Here is a 13,716-nt window from a genome sequence, read left to right as displayed (position 1 = left end):
TTTTGAGAGACAAAAAAGACCAAATACTGGGGCAAATATTTGCAAACCATGTATCATATAAATAATAAATTCATAAGATATAAAAATCTGTGGGTAATGCCCCGGGGGCAAGAGTACTAGCTCTGAGTGCAAGAGTTCAAGTCCTCAGCCCATAAAAAGCCAGGCACGACACACTTCTTGCAACCCCAGCACTGGAGGCTGGAGACAGGTGGATCCCAGGAGCTTAACAGCCAGCCAAGCTAGCCAAAGCAGTGAGCTTCAGGCTCAACAAGATACCACGTCTCCGAAAAGTAAGATGTTGAGCCAGCAAGATGATTCAGCAGGTAAATACACTTGTTGCCAAGTCTGACGACCTGATTTGATCCCCAGAACCCAAATGGTAGAGGGAAAGAAATGACTTTGGCAGGTTGTCCTCTGACCTCCACATGTATGCAACCCCCCCCCACACACACACAGAGACAGAGAGAGAGAGAGAGAGAGAGAAGTAAATGAAAAGTGTAAAATAAACAGACTTCAACATTACTAGTCATTGAGAAAATATAGTTAAAATCACCCATTTAAATGGCTCAAGTTGAAAAAAGTGACAATGGGGGCTGGAGAGAGGGCTCAGGAGTTAAGAGCACTGGCTGCTCTTCCAGAGGACCCAGGTTCAATTCCCAGAACCCACAGGAAAGCTAACAACCATCTATAAGTCAGGTTTCAGGAGATCCAACGCTTCTGCCTTCTAGCCTCTGCAGACACCAGGCACACATGTGGTGCATAGACAAACATGCAGGCAAAACACCCACACACAGAAAATAAAATGATAATAAAAAGGTTTAATAAAAAGAAGAAAAAAGTGTCTTAGTTAGAGTTTTTAACTGCTGTGAAGAGACACCATGACCATGGCAACTCTTATAAGGAAAACATTTAATTGGGAGGCTCACGTACAGTTTCAGAGGTTCAGTCCATTACCATCATGGTAGGGAGCATGGCTGCATGTAGGCAGACGTGGTGCTGGAGGAATAGCTGAGAATCCTACATCGTGCAGATGACAGGAAGTCAACTGACTGTCACATTGAGGGAAGCTTGAGTAAAAGAGACTTTGAAGCTTGCCCCAACAGTGACATACTTCCTCCTACAAGGCCACACCTCCTAACAGTGCCACTCCCTTTGGGAGCCATTTTCTTTCAAATCACCACAGGAAGAAGGAAGGAAGGAAAGAAGGAAGGAAGGAAAGAAGGAAGGAAGGAAAGAAGAAAGGAAGGAAGGAAGGAAGGAAGGAAGGAAGGAAGGAAGGAAGATGGAGGGGGAGGGAGAGAGAAAGGAAAGGACAATGGAAGGAAGTAGACAATACCAACCTCCAGGGGAAACAGAGCAGCTGGAATTCTTGTATTTCTGTTGAGGATGTGAAAGGGTGTGGTCACATTGGGAAACAGTCTTGAAGTTTATGGCAAAGTTAATAAAACATTTATAATATACCCCATCAATCCCAATTTACTCAAGAGAAATGGATGCACTGTTCGTGTGAGTTCTTATAAAAGGCATGATTTATTATAACTGGAACCCTGAGGCAGCTTAAACACCGCTGTAAAGGACAGTCTGTGGCACGGCCCCAAACAAGTGTAATTCAGAAAAACTAAAACAAAATAACCAGAACTAGTTCTTAGAGCGGGCGGAAAACGCAGGCAGACAAGCTTGGTCTGCAGGAATGTTACCCAGAACATGTGTGCAATTTGCTGCCCTGGGACCCAGGTCAACAGTTGAGGCCAGTCTGGACTCCATAGTGAGTTCCGGGACAACCACGACGATGTAGGGAGAGCCTGTCTCAAGAACAAAGCCAAACAAACCAATAAAAATGGGTAGTCTTCTCTAAGAGACAAGGGTGACGTTTGAATATAAACTGTGCTCTTGGTTCCAGTGGTCCAAGAACAGATTATAACGGATGCTGTTTTCCAAGAGTCTCTGCAGATGGAGGGTCAAGTGGAGATGAACAGCTGTTAGCGTGCCTTTGACTGAAGAAAGTTCGGGGTTGTCGTTCATAGTTGTAGTTCAGTGATACGTGTCTGTACCAGGTGCCAAGTTCAATCTGCACTCAAGAAGGAAGAGGAAGATGAAGAGGAGGAGAGGGGGAAATTATTCTATGTCCATATCTTCCCAAAACTCATGTTGAAATCTTTAATGTGATGGATTAGGCGGCAGACATGAGCAGGTGGCGATCTCACGCTCCTGCCCCTGCAGCCATGAGCCACTCCCATTGCCTTACTTTCCCTGCCATAAGGAACCATACCCCTAAACTGTGAGCCAGACTTCCTCCTTTAAGCTGCGTCTTGTCGGGTATTTGGTCACAGCAATGGTGGAATGGGGACAGGGTCTATGAGTGTTTCCAGAGGTGAAGATCCACCCCGAGTACCGGGTGCATACGCACCATCCAATCAGCACAGGACTAGAAATAAACTGAAACAAACAACATCAACACCCAGGAAGAGAGTGAAAATGTGTGCCTGGCAGCAGGGGCCATGAACAGTGCTCCTCACCTTGGACACCAGAGTCCCAGGTTCTTCTGACTTTGAGCGCCAATGGTGAATAGCAGTTGGCTCTAAGGTTCTGCGGCCTTTGACCTCAGAGTGAGATTTGCATCACCAGCCTCCCCGGTTCTGAGGCCTTCAGATGTGAACTGTGGCATGTTTCCAGTGCCCTGGAAAACGTGTTTAGATGAAGAACAGCTAAGAGAAACTTTTTTTTTTTTTTTGGACATAGGGTCTTCCTGTGTAGCCCTGGCTGAAGTTCATTATGTAGACCAGGCTCGTCTCAAATTCATAGAGATCCACCAGCCTCTGCCTATTAGAGTGCTGGGATTAAAGGTATGTGGTGCCACACCTGGTCCATAATTTAAAGCTTTTGATGCTTCACTGAGATACACATTAATCTTATTCACACAACAACAACAACACAAAAATGTTGTTACTAAAGATGTCTAATTACTCAGGATATGCCTCTGGGGCATGTGAGAAATGAACAAAATCAGTTTTAACATCTAGAAAAAACACACAGCAGTGACTGGCAAGAACTATTCAGAGTCCGAGGTTTTATTTCTAAACCAACAAGCCGTCCGCCTCATGTTTCATGGATGCTGGCAGATGCCTCCTTAGTCAGAGGTAAGGAACCCGATCTCTCTCAGCCCAGCCGTGGCAAAAGCTTAAACTTTGTTGTTGTTGTTGTTCCAGTTCCCCCAAGTTCCACAGGTGTGGGAAGGGCCTACGACAGGCGCCTGTCCACATAGCGTGCTCTCTGGTAGTGGAACAACACAGAGCATTAACGGTAAGTAGCTTCCACAGTAAGACAAGACAAGGCTGCTCTTCACTAGGAGCAGACATTACCTTAACTCTCAAGGCTGCTTGTTGCAAACCATAGTGAATGAGAAATGTCCCAGGTTAAAGAGAAAGAAACAAAGTGTGCTGGTAAGGTTTTTTCTTAGCAATTTGACACAAGTTAGAGCCATATGGAAAGTGGGGGCCTTCATTGAGATGTTGCCCCCAAGGGCTGGACATGGCTCAGTAGTTAAGAGCATACACTGCTCTTCCAGAGAACCCATGTTTAGTTTCCAGTACAACCACCTGTAACTCCAGCTCCAGGAGTATCCGACCTCTGGCTTTAATGGGTACCTGCATACACACACACACACACACACACACACACACACACACACACACACACTTTAAAATAAAATAAGATTAAAAAGTTGTTCTGTAGTATGCTTTTTCTTTGGGCTTCTGGCTCACAAATAATGACACGGAGACGTATTCTTAATTATAAAAGCTCAACCTTGTTCCTAACTAGTTCTTATAGCCCATATTTTTAAATCTATGTTCTTTTAGTGGCTCTGTTACCTTTGCTCTGTACTCCATTCTGTTTTTTTTCTGTGTCTGGCTGGTGGCTCTGCTTTCTTCCTTTCTGAGTCCTCTCTGTCCCCAGAAGTCCCGCCGAACCTCTTCCTGCCTAACTATAGCCATTCAGCTCCTTATTAAACCAGTCACAGTGACACACCTTCATATAGTTAAAGGGATATTCCGCAGCACTGCCCCCATCAGCTGGCCCACAGACAAGTCTGCGTGTATTTTCTTATTTGATGATTAGAAAAAGAGGACCTGGCCCAGTGGGTACAGTGCATTCCACGGAAGGTGCTCCTAGGGCATATAAAAAAGCAAAATTTTATAATGCAATAGAAAAGTAACTAAGAAAGAAAGGGTAGGAGAAACTGATGTTTCCTCCTTGACATACCCAATAAGAACATCTGGGAGTTCTAAGGGCCCCAGGCAGGATGCCTATCCCAATGTTGATACCTGATGTGCAAAAACAAATTGTTCTGAAGATGAGGTTAGGGAAACAGCTAACCAAATTTCCTTGCGCTGGAGAATTCCTGGAAGAGTCATTTGGTTTAAAAATAACATCGATTAACAAAAACTCTGGTCTTGATTACCAGGTACTTTCCTTAGCCGGCAGGTAGAATGGGAGCTTTCCCATGTCACTTAGGGAAGAAGATGCCATCACACTCAAGCATGGTGGCTTGTGCCTGCAATCTCAGCACTGGGGAGGTTGGCAGGAGTATCGCCACAAGTTGAAGGTCCAAGCCGTCCTGGGAGGAGGGGATAGAATGAATAGTAAATGTTGAAGAGTCCCTGGTTTGAAAAACCTCAGGGAGGAGGGGCAGGTGGTGGCCTAGTCACAAACACCCACCACCACAGCCCAACCCATGGTGTCTTAGTCTCTGTTCTATTGCTGTGGAGAAGCACACGACACTGCAACTCTTAAAAGAAAACATTTAATTGGGGGCTGGCTTACAGTTTCAGGGGTTTAGTCCTTTATCATCATGGAGGGGAGGAGCATAGTGGCCTGCAGGTAGGCTCTGGTGTAGTAGCTGAGAGCTTTATACCCTGATCCATAGGCAGAGAGAGAGAGAGAGAGAGAGAGAGACAGAGAGACAGAGAGACAGAGAGACAGAGAGACAGAGACAGAGAGAGAGAGAGAGCTGGGCTGGACCTGGCTTGGGCTTCTGAAACCTCGAAGCCCATCTCCAGTGACACACTTCCTCCAACAAGGTCACACCTACTTCAACAAAGCCACACCTCCTAATAGTGACACTCCCTATGAGCTTATGGGAGCCAATTACATTCAAACCACCACATTCCACTCCTTAGTTCCCATAATCTTGTAACAATATCATAATGCAAATGCACTTAGTCTAACTTCAAAAATCCCTATAGGTCTATCACAGTCCCAAATTTATTTAAAAGCCTAAGGTTCAAAGACTTTTTGGAGATCCATGCAATCTCTTAACTGCAATCACCTGCAGAAATAAAAGCAAAAAAGCATATCACATACTACTAACATATAATGATACAGGATATACATCACCACCCCCAAAACATAGGGAAGGAAGCATGCTAAGGAGCTACTGGACCAAAGTAAGACCGGAAATGAGCTGGGCAAACTCCGGACTCTGCATCTCCATGTCTGATGTCAAAAAGCTCCTCAGATCTCCAACTCCATTCAGCCATGTTGACTGCAGCACACTTCTTTCTCTTGGGCTGGCTCCCCTCCCTGTTAGCAGTTCTCCTCGGCAGATTATTCCACGACTCTGGCATCTCTAACATCTTGGGTTCTCCAAGGCAATCCAGCCTTCAACTTCACAGTTTCATGCAATGGCTGCCTCACTAGGCCTCCATTCCCCTGTGACACCCCTGACACATTCCTGGCCTCAGCAGCTTTCCTTAGTCATGGAGGCAAACTCCATAGCGTCTTTCTTCTGTCCTTAACTCCAGAACCACACTGCTGAAGCTGCCAAGTTCTGCTGTTGCTGGGACGTGACCCCTCCTTTCAGGTGCATTTCCACCAGCTTTCTGTCTTTCACTGCCTAAGCCTGACTGTCCTGAAACTTTCTCTGTAGACCAAGCTGGCTTCAAACTCAGAGATCCACCAACCTCTGCCTTCCCAGTGCTATAATTAAAGGTGTGCACCACCACACCTAGCTCTAAACTTTTCTTTAGTCCCTTTCACAAGCTGGAAACTTAGCTGGATGGGATCTTGCCCTGAGGTCACCACTTCCTGTATTCCATTTCTTAACCTGTTTTTCTCCTTAAACACAGGGTTCGGCTCTATTCCATTTCCTGGTGCCCCTTTTCTCAATCTGTACATTTTGTATTTTTCCTTGCTCAGTGTGCTCCTTTTCATTATAAATCTTCATTAGAGTTACCACTAATAATCACACAACAGAGTCTATACTAGGGTGTTTTGAGATTTCCTCTGCCAATGAAATTAATCCAAAGATCTTCCCTTTAGCCACATTCAGTCTCTTCAGACAAGGGCAAAAAAAGCAGCCACTCTCTTCACCAAAATATCACAAGAATGATCTCTAGAAGACATACTAAAATTCTTCTCCTCTGAGATCTCTTGAGCCAGCCCCCTACAGTTCATCAAACCGTGCGCAGTACGACTGTTTCCCATGCTCCTATTAGTCTGACCCGTTAAGTAATGCTTAAAACATTCCACTGCTTTCCTAACCCAAAGCACCAAAGTCCAAATTCCTCCAGACAAAAACATGGGCAAGCCTGTCACAGCAATACCCCAGTCCCTGGTTCCAATTCTGTCTTAGTTAGGATTTCTATTGCTGTGGCACCATGACCACTGCAACTCTTCTAAGGAAAACAATTAACTAGGGTGAAGAGTTAAAGTTTCAGAGGTTTAGTTCATTATCATCATGGTCGGGGCATGATGACTTTCAGTCAGACGCGATGCTGGCTTTGTTTCAACCAGAAGGCAGCAGGAAGTGGATTGTGGCACTGGGTGGTATTTTGAGCATGTAAGAGACCTCAAAGTCCACCTCCACAGGGACACACTTCCTTCAACAAGTCCACACCTCCTAATAGTGCCATTCCGTGTGAGATTATGGGGGTCAGTTACATTCAAACTACCACACTGAATGTCTCAACTTGTCTTCAGTAATGTCAGAATTCCAAAGAAGTAGGTTCTAACACAAGTGCCAGAGACAGAGCAAGCAGGCAGAGAGTTCAAGCTTCCTCTTCCCCATGTCCTTTACATACAACACCAGCAAAGGGTGTGGTCCAGATTATAAAGGTGGATCTTCAACCTCACACTACCCTGATTGAAAGTGGGTCTTCCCACTTCAAATGCCTTAATTAAGAAAAAGCCCTTCACAAGTGTACCAGATGTTTGGTTAGAAGTGGCACTTCAGCCCCTAACATCCTTATATCCAAAGAGTCTGGAATGTTTGGGTGGAAACTTCCATCCCAGGCCACTTCCATGAGAGTAGCCTCAGTCCAGACTCCACCTCCAATGTTTGGGTGGAAAGTTCCATTCCAAGCCCCTCCTCTGGGAGTTGCCTCAGTCCAGACTCCACCTCTGAGAAAGCCTGCTAAACAATCCCTCCCCAGAGATGCTCAAGACCCCTCCCACAGGCTATTTAAACTGCTCGCCAAAGAATAAACATGTGGTTTTCATGGTTTTCCTGATCTTCCTTCCCCCACCTCCTCTCTGAGGGCCTGGAGGCCACCGGGGAGCACTAGTATCCATTAAACCTGGGCTCAAGGGACAGGATACCCAGGTGACAGGCCAGGCCAGTAGATCATAACACCCGTCCCTTTGGGTTTTAGTTGATTCTAGATGTAGTCTAATTGGTAACTAAGAACAGTCATCTATACCGCCCATCTGTCTACCACGGGACAGTACGAGTTCATGAGTCTCAGGCAAGGGCCTGGAGATTTAAACACACAAAGACTCACAGACAGAGACACGGGTCATCCTTGAAACAGGAATGCCCCAAGAATGCCCCCTTTATTGTGTCCAGGGGCAGCTTATATAGGGATAGCCACACCCCAGCCAAACGCACCAGAAACCATTCCCCTACCATCAGGAACTTCTGAGGGTCTCGTGCTCAGAGCAGCTGTAGGCACTCAGATCAGGGGAAAACAAGTTGTTTACAAGAAATCCAGGATCTGGGGGTTCACAGCTCCCAACAGCCATCAGAAGTGTATAGCCTGGCAACTCCCTCACAACACCACAGAAACAAACACACCCGGGCTGCACAAATTTGGCCTAAAGGACAGCTGTAGTCTGGCCCTGCCTCTTCTTGAAGGTATGGTAAAGCTCAAACTTTGCATTCAATCCTTGGAGCATTGTTAGTTGCGTAGACAATTTTCAAGCACTCAATCTTCCAGCTCTGGTGCTCCAAAGAGCGATAATGTCCTTCTGTCTGCCCAAGAATGGTTTCTAGGCATAGCTTGCCGGGCTGAATCGTGTACCCAGAAAGTGACCTCACAGTGACTACATTGGCAACCAAGTCCAACTTAAGCCACAGCTGTATACCATACAAGGCTGATTCCTCTTTATACTCCACCGGATGTAGATCTTTCCAATAATGGCAACTTTGTTCTTCACAGGAGCTGCTACCTGCTCCAGCTCCTCAGAATCTATTCTGCACCTGGCTCAGAGTTACACTTCCAATTAAACCCACACAGCAGTAGCCTTGAACATTTCCTTGACAGCAGGCATGAACTCTGGTCCCATGCAATCTCCCCTCAGCATGGTCCCAGGAAAGGCACCCTGAGGCCTTCGGCTTGACTCTATAAACACATGAGCCGTGGCCAAGATTCTGGAACCTCTCTAAGCCCTGGAATTCCAAGCAGGGAGTCCCATCATCTAGGCAGACACTGCTCAGGGCTGCCATGTTCTGTGGAGAGGATAGCACACAGAGGTGGATGAGGGAAATAGGGAAGGGGATGCTGTGGAATAATCCTTCTGTACACTGTGAATATATGTCACCCTGATTGGTTTAGTAAGCAAGCTGACTGGCCAATAGCTGAACAGGATACTGTTTGGTAGGAAAGCCAAACTGAGAATGAAGGATGAGGAAGGGTGGAGTCAGAGGAGTTGCTAGCCAAGTGGAGAACAAGTTGTACACACAAAGAAGTTGGATAGAGGTAAAAGCCACGAGCTTTGGGACAGCACAAACATTAATAGAAATGGGTTACGTTATAACACTTAGATAGTAACAAGCCTGAACTATGAGCCAAGCATTTTTAAGTAATCTTAAGTCTCCGTGTTGGTTATTTGGGAGCAGCAGTTGGGGTAGGAATCTCTGCCTGCAAGGTGGGAGCAGAAATGGGTGAGCTGGGAGAGCAATGTACGGGACTCTGTTTTATTCCTATGTATTTTATCTTCATAAAAATGAATTTTTGCAAAAATTACATCTATTATTTGTTTATTTAATGCCCTTGAGGGTTTGCCTGCATATATCTGTGCACACCACATGTGTGCCTGATGTGCAGAGAGGTCGGAGGAAGTGTTGGAGGCCTTGGAAATGGAGTTACAGACAGTTTGAGCCACTATGTGGGTCCTGGGAATTGAGCCCAGGTCCTCTGCAAGAATACCTAAGCCACCTCTGCAGCTCCACCCCACCCATTACATTCTTAATAGATTAGAAAGAAAAAGATACTTACAAATAAATTTTGCAAAAGTGTAAGAAATATACTCTAAACATCAAACCATTGTTGAAAAAAATTAAACCCAAGTAAATATTTTTCCAAGTAAATATTTTTAAAGCCTATATTCATGATTAAAAGACTTAACATTATTAAGATGGACATACTCCCCAAATTTACATATTCAAAGCAGTATTTGCATATTCAATGTAGTCCCTAACAGAATGGATTTTAAGCAGCTCTGAATAGCTGAACAGTTCTTAAAAATAATGAAGTAGGAAGACTCTCATGTCACAGTTTTAAAACTTACTACAAAATAATAGTAATTAAGTCTGTTCAGTATTGGCATGAGGGTGGACACACACACACACACACACACACGCAAATTCCCAAGGATCAGAGGGGAAAAAAAGAAAAGAAAAAGTTAATTTAAAACAGGGGGCGTGAAGTTGGGATGGGGACATGGCTGGGGAATCCAGGAGGAATTAGAAGCGGGAAGTAGAGATAGATATGATCATAATACATTGTATAAATGTATGATACACTCAGAAATTTAAAAAGAATAGTCTCTGAGCAAATGGTGCCGACCTAATTGCTACTCATATGCAAACGTACTGTTGGATCCCTAGATCATATCTAAATTGGATTAGAGGCTTTTAAAAAGAGCTCACATTACAAAAACTCTTGCCTGAAAACATAGGGGAAATCTTGTGATGTTGAGCGTGACAACAGTTTCTTGGGAAAAGATGCTAAGCCTGGTGACCTGCAGTTATGACCCACATAGTAGAAGGAACGAACTGACTGCCTTCAGATCTTTACACACACACATATGCTCACATATGCACGTACACACATGTACACATGTGCACACACATGCACACTAACTATAAACATAATTTTGAAAGACAAGGACACCTCTGAGATCATAAAAAGGTAAACCAGGAAGTGGATGGAATAGTTATCAGTCTTGCATCTGACAAGGATTTTAGAACATATAAAAATTAGAATATATATTTGGATTATATATTATACATAAAATATATCTTTTACTGTTATTATAGGTCTTCATATTCATAATAACAGTAAAAGATGAAGATCAATTTTAAGATGGGCAAGGGATGCAAACAGACACCCATCCACAGATATAAATAGCCACTTCGTACATGAAAAGCTTCTTAACATGATTAGTCATCAAAAAAACTACAGCTCAAAGCCTCAATGAGACAGGACTAAAATCAGAAAGTCAGGTATCTGGAGTTCCAAGGACCTGAAGAGATGAAGCCCCATGAATCTCTGGTGAGGACGTTAAAGGATGCAGCTGCTCTAAAAAGAGGCCTGACGGCTCCCAAAAAGTTAAAGATAGAATTGCCACATGGCCAGCTACTATTTTAGTAGATTAAAATGTGCATCCTCACAGAATCTTAGGATACATGACTTTATAGTAGCATTGTTCATAGCTACCACAGGGAAAAACAACCCAAATGTCCACCAATAGACTAATGGATAAGCAAAATGTGATTTGTCCACACAATGGACTATTATTTATTATTCCATTATTAATTATTAATATAATAGAATATTTTTTAGTCAGCCACTAAAAGCATATACTGACATATGTTACAATGAGTTTTGAAAATATAATGCTAAATAAAAATAAATGTAATAGATCATTTACTGTGTGAGTTAACTTAAACTTCCAAGCTGGGCATAGTGGTACATGCCGGTAGTCCTAGCACTTAGGAGGCAGAGGCAGGATTTTGAGGTCAAGTACCACCTAGGCTGCATAGTGAATTCAAGCCCAGTTTAGATTATATAGCCAGATCCTGTCTCAAAACACAAGAACAGCAACAAAAAAGCAGCAGAAACAGGAAGAAGAAAAGAGGGAGATGGGGAGGAAGGAAGGAAGGCAAGTAGGCCAACTGGCTCACAAGAATGAGCTCAACAGAGACAAAATATAGATTACTGGTTGCATAAGGATTGGGGTCAGGGTGGCAGATGATGACAGGTGTATATTAACCCTAATGTGTTCTCCAAAAATTGCATGTTGGAAACAAAATCCTCCAAATCCATATATTAATAGTATTTTGAAGTAAGACCTCTAGAAGATAATTGGGATTAGATGATATCATGTAGCTAAGACCCATGTGATACATGTGTGTCAGAAGAAGGAGAAAGAGGAGAACGAGAAGGAGGAGGAGACAAAAAGATACCCAAATGAGGACACATGCTCTTTTTGGCCATGTTATGATATCACAAGGTAGCTATAAAGCCATGACTAGAAGGCCAGCAGAGGCCCATGCCAGACCATGCCTGGATGGGAACTAGATGCCTCAGAAGCCTAGGGCAGAATCAAACACAACTGACAAAAATTAAAAAAATAAATAAAATGATTCCAAATAATATTCTGCTATACTCAAAGATCAGTGCCTTGTCCCATAGTCATTAGAGAGGCTTTCTCCTGCAGCAGATAGGAGCAGATACAGAGACCCACACCCAAAGGTTAGGAGGGACTCAGGAAACCCCAAGGAAGAGAAGGAGGAAGGATCAGCGGCAATCCCAGAGCCCGCTTGGGTCTGCGGTCGGTCCTCTTTCCTGAGGGGAAATGGAAGAGGAAGGGACCTGGGAGAGAGAAGGCAGGGGCACTGGGAGGAGTGAAGGGAGGGGAGATTATAGTCAGGATGTATTGTATGAGAGAAGAATCAATAAAAAGAAAAAAAAAGAAGGCAATCAGAGGCTGGCCTTTTGGACTTCCCGATCTCTTGTGAACCAAACACATTTCTATTCTATATAAATTACTCTCTCTTAGTCTATTTGGTTATAGTCGCAAAAAAAAAAAACCCACTAAGATGATAAACAATATGGAGGTGCTTCTCCTTTAAGGTGATGAGTCTGCACTAAAATTGTAACGATGGTTTGTTACCTCTGAATATGCCAAAAAGCATTGAGTAATGTGCCACAAATTGATAAATTTGATGTATATTAAAGTACATAAATTATATATAATTTTTTATGATAGAATTTCACTATGTAGCCCATACTGGCCTTGTCCTCATGACCCCCCTGCTTCAGCTTCCAAGTGCTGGGATGGCACAGATGCCACCACCCCTAACTTAGCAAACACACTTTTAAAGTCAAAAGCAAGTCTGTGCTCTAACATCAGAGAAAACTACCACAGAGCCTGTGTTGGTCAGCTGTCAATCACTGTAACAAAACACCTCAGAGAAAACACCATGAGAAAGGTTCATCAGAACTCAATGGCTGTGGAGCTTAAAGCTGATGGGCATTTCACTTCTCTGCGGGGTTTGTGGCAACGGTAGGGAGCACACACGGTGGAGCAATCACTTTTACCTCACCAGCCAGGGAACAAAGGGCAAGAAGAAGACAGCAAGGTCTCAGGATGCCCTTTGACGGGCACATCCCCAGTGATCTAAGAGCATCCTCTAAAGCCCCATTCCCTAAAGGTCCACAGTACTTTCAAACGGTGGCATCCTGGGGCCAAACCCTCCGACACACAGACCTTCAGAAGGCATTCAATTTCCAGACTATGGCAGTTCTCCAAATTTCCTTGGCAACTTAAAGAATGCATTTAACCAGTCTCAATCTTCTTGTCTTTGGTGGTATAATAAAGCAAAACATATTAAAGAGTATAGTGTCTGGAATCAAGTAAGTTGATTCCAAGCATAATTTCAGCTAGGTTCCAAAATAACAAAATGTTTAGAGCTGAATTCTAATCTCACAAGCAACACTAATTCCTTTCTCTTATACTCAGAGCAAGTGGCCCCAAGACATAGTAGAGAGTGGGATATAGAGTTTAGATAGGCTGAGAGGTACAGCTCAGCATTGAGAGCTCACTGTGCAGTCACGAGGACTTCAGGGTACTGATGCAGGTGCTCACACAACCAGCCAAGCGCTCCAGTTCCAAGGGATCCAGCACCCTCTTCTGGTCTCTGAGCACACAGGAACATGGCCTATGTGTATGCACACACATACACACACACACACACACACACACACACACACACACATAAAATATTTTTTAAGTTTAGGCATTATATTTGTTGGCTTAGAGATATTGACTTTCTTATAAAGCCTATCACCTCAGATTTACTTGTCAATTCTCTACGCAGCTTTCTGAGTTCTTTTTTATTTACAGGTAGCAGAAATATAATCCAAACAAACCTGAAATGATAAGAAGAATTCACTGGTTTACATGACAGGAAGCCGGGCATCCAGAGGCAGA

The 13,716-nt window shown here is 43.9% G+C and overlaps 1 long non-coding RNA gene across 1 annotated transcript; it reads right to left on the bottom strand.

Annotated features, from left to right (window-relative positions):
• Nucleotides 1–1,717: 1,717 nt before the first annotated feature.
• Nucleotides 1,718–2,624, bottom strand: LOC119825952. Its single transcript, XR_005287343.1, has 3 exons — nucleotides 2,517–2,624; nucleotides 2,270–2,436; nucleotides 1,718–2,068 (listed from the first exon to the last, which is right to left on the bottom strand). It is a non-coding gene; the product is annotated as an uncharacterized LOC119825952 (long non-coding RNA).
• Between the last annotated feature and the right edge of the window lie 11,092 nt (nucleotides 2,625–13,716).

The sequence above is a fragment of the Arvicola amphibius genome, chromosome 11, assembly GCF_903992535.2.
Source record: "Arvicola amphibius chromosome 11, mArvAmp1.2, whole genome shotgun sequence".
Lineage (NCBI taxonomy): Eukaryota > Metazoa > Chordata > Mammalia > Rodentia > Cricetidae > Arvicola > Arvicola amphibius.
The sequence above is the reverse complement of the archived record's forward strand: the minus strand, read 5'-3'. Positions and strand labels throughout refer to the sequence as shown.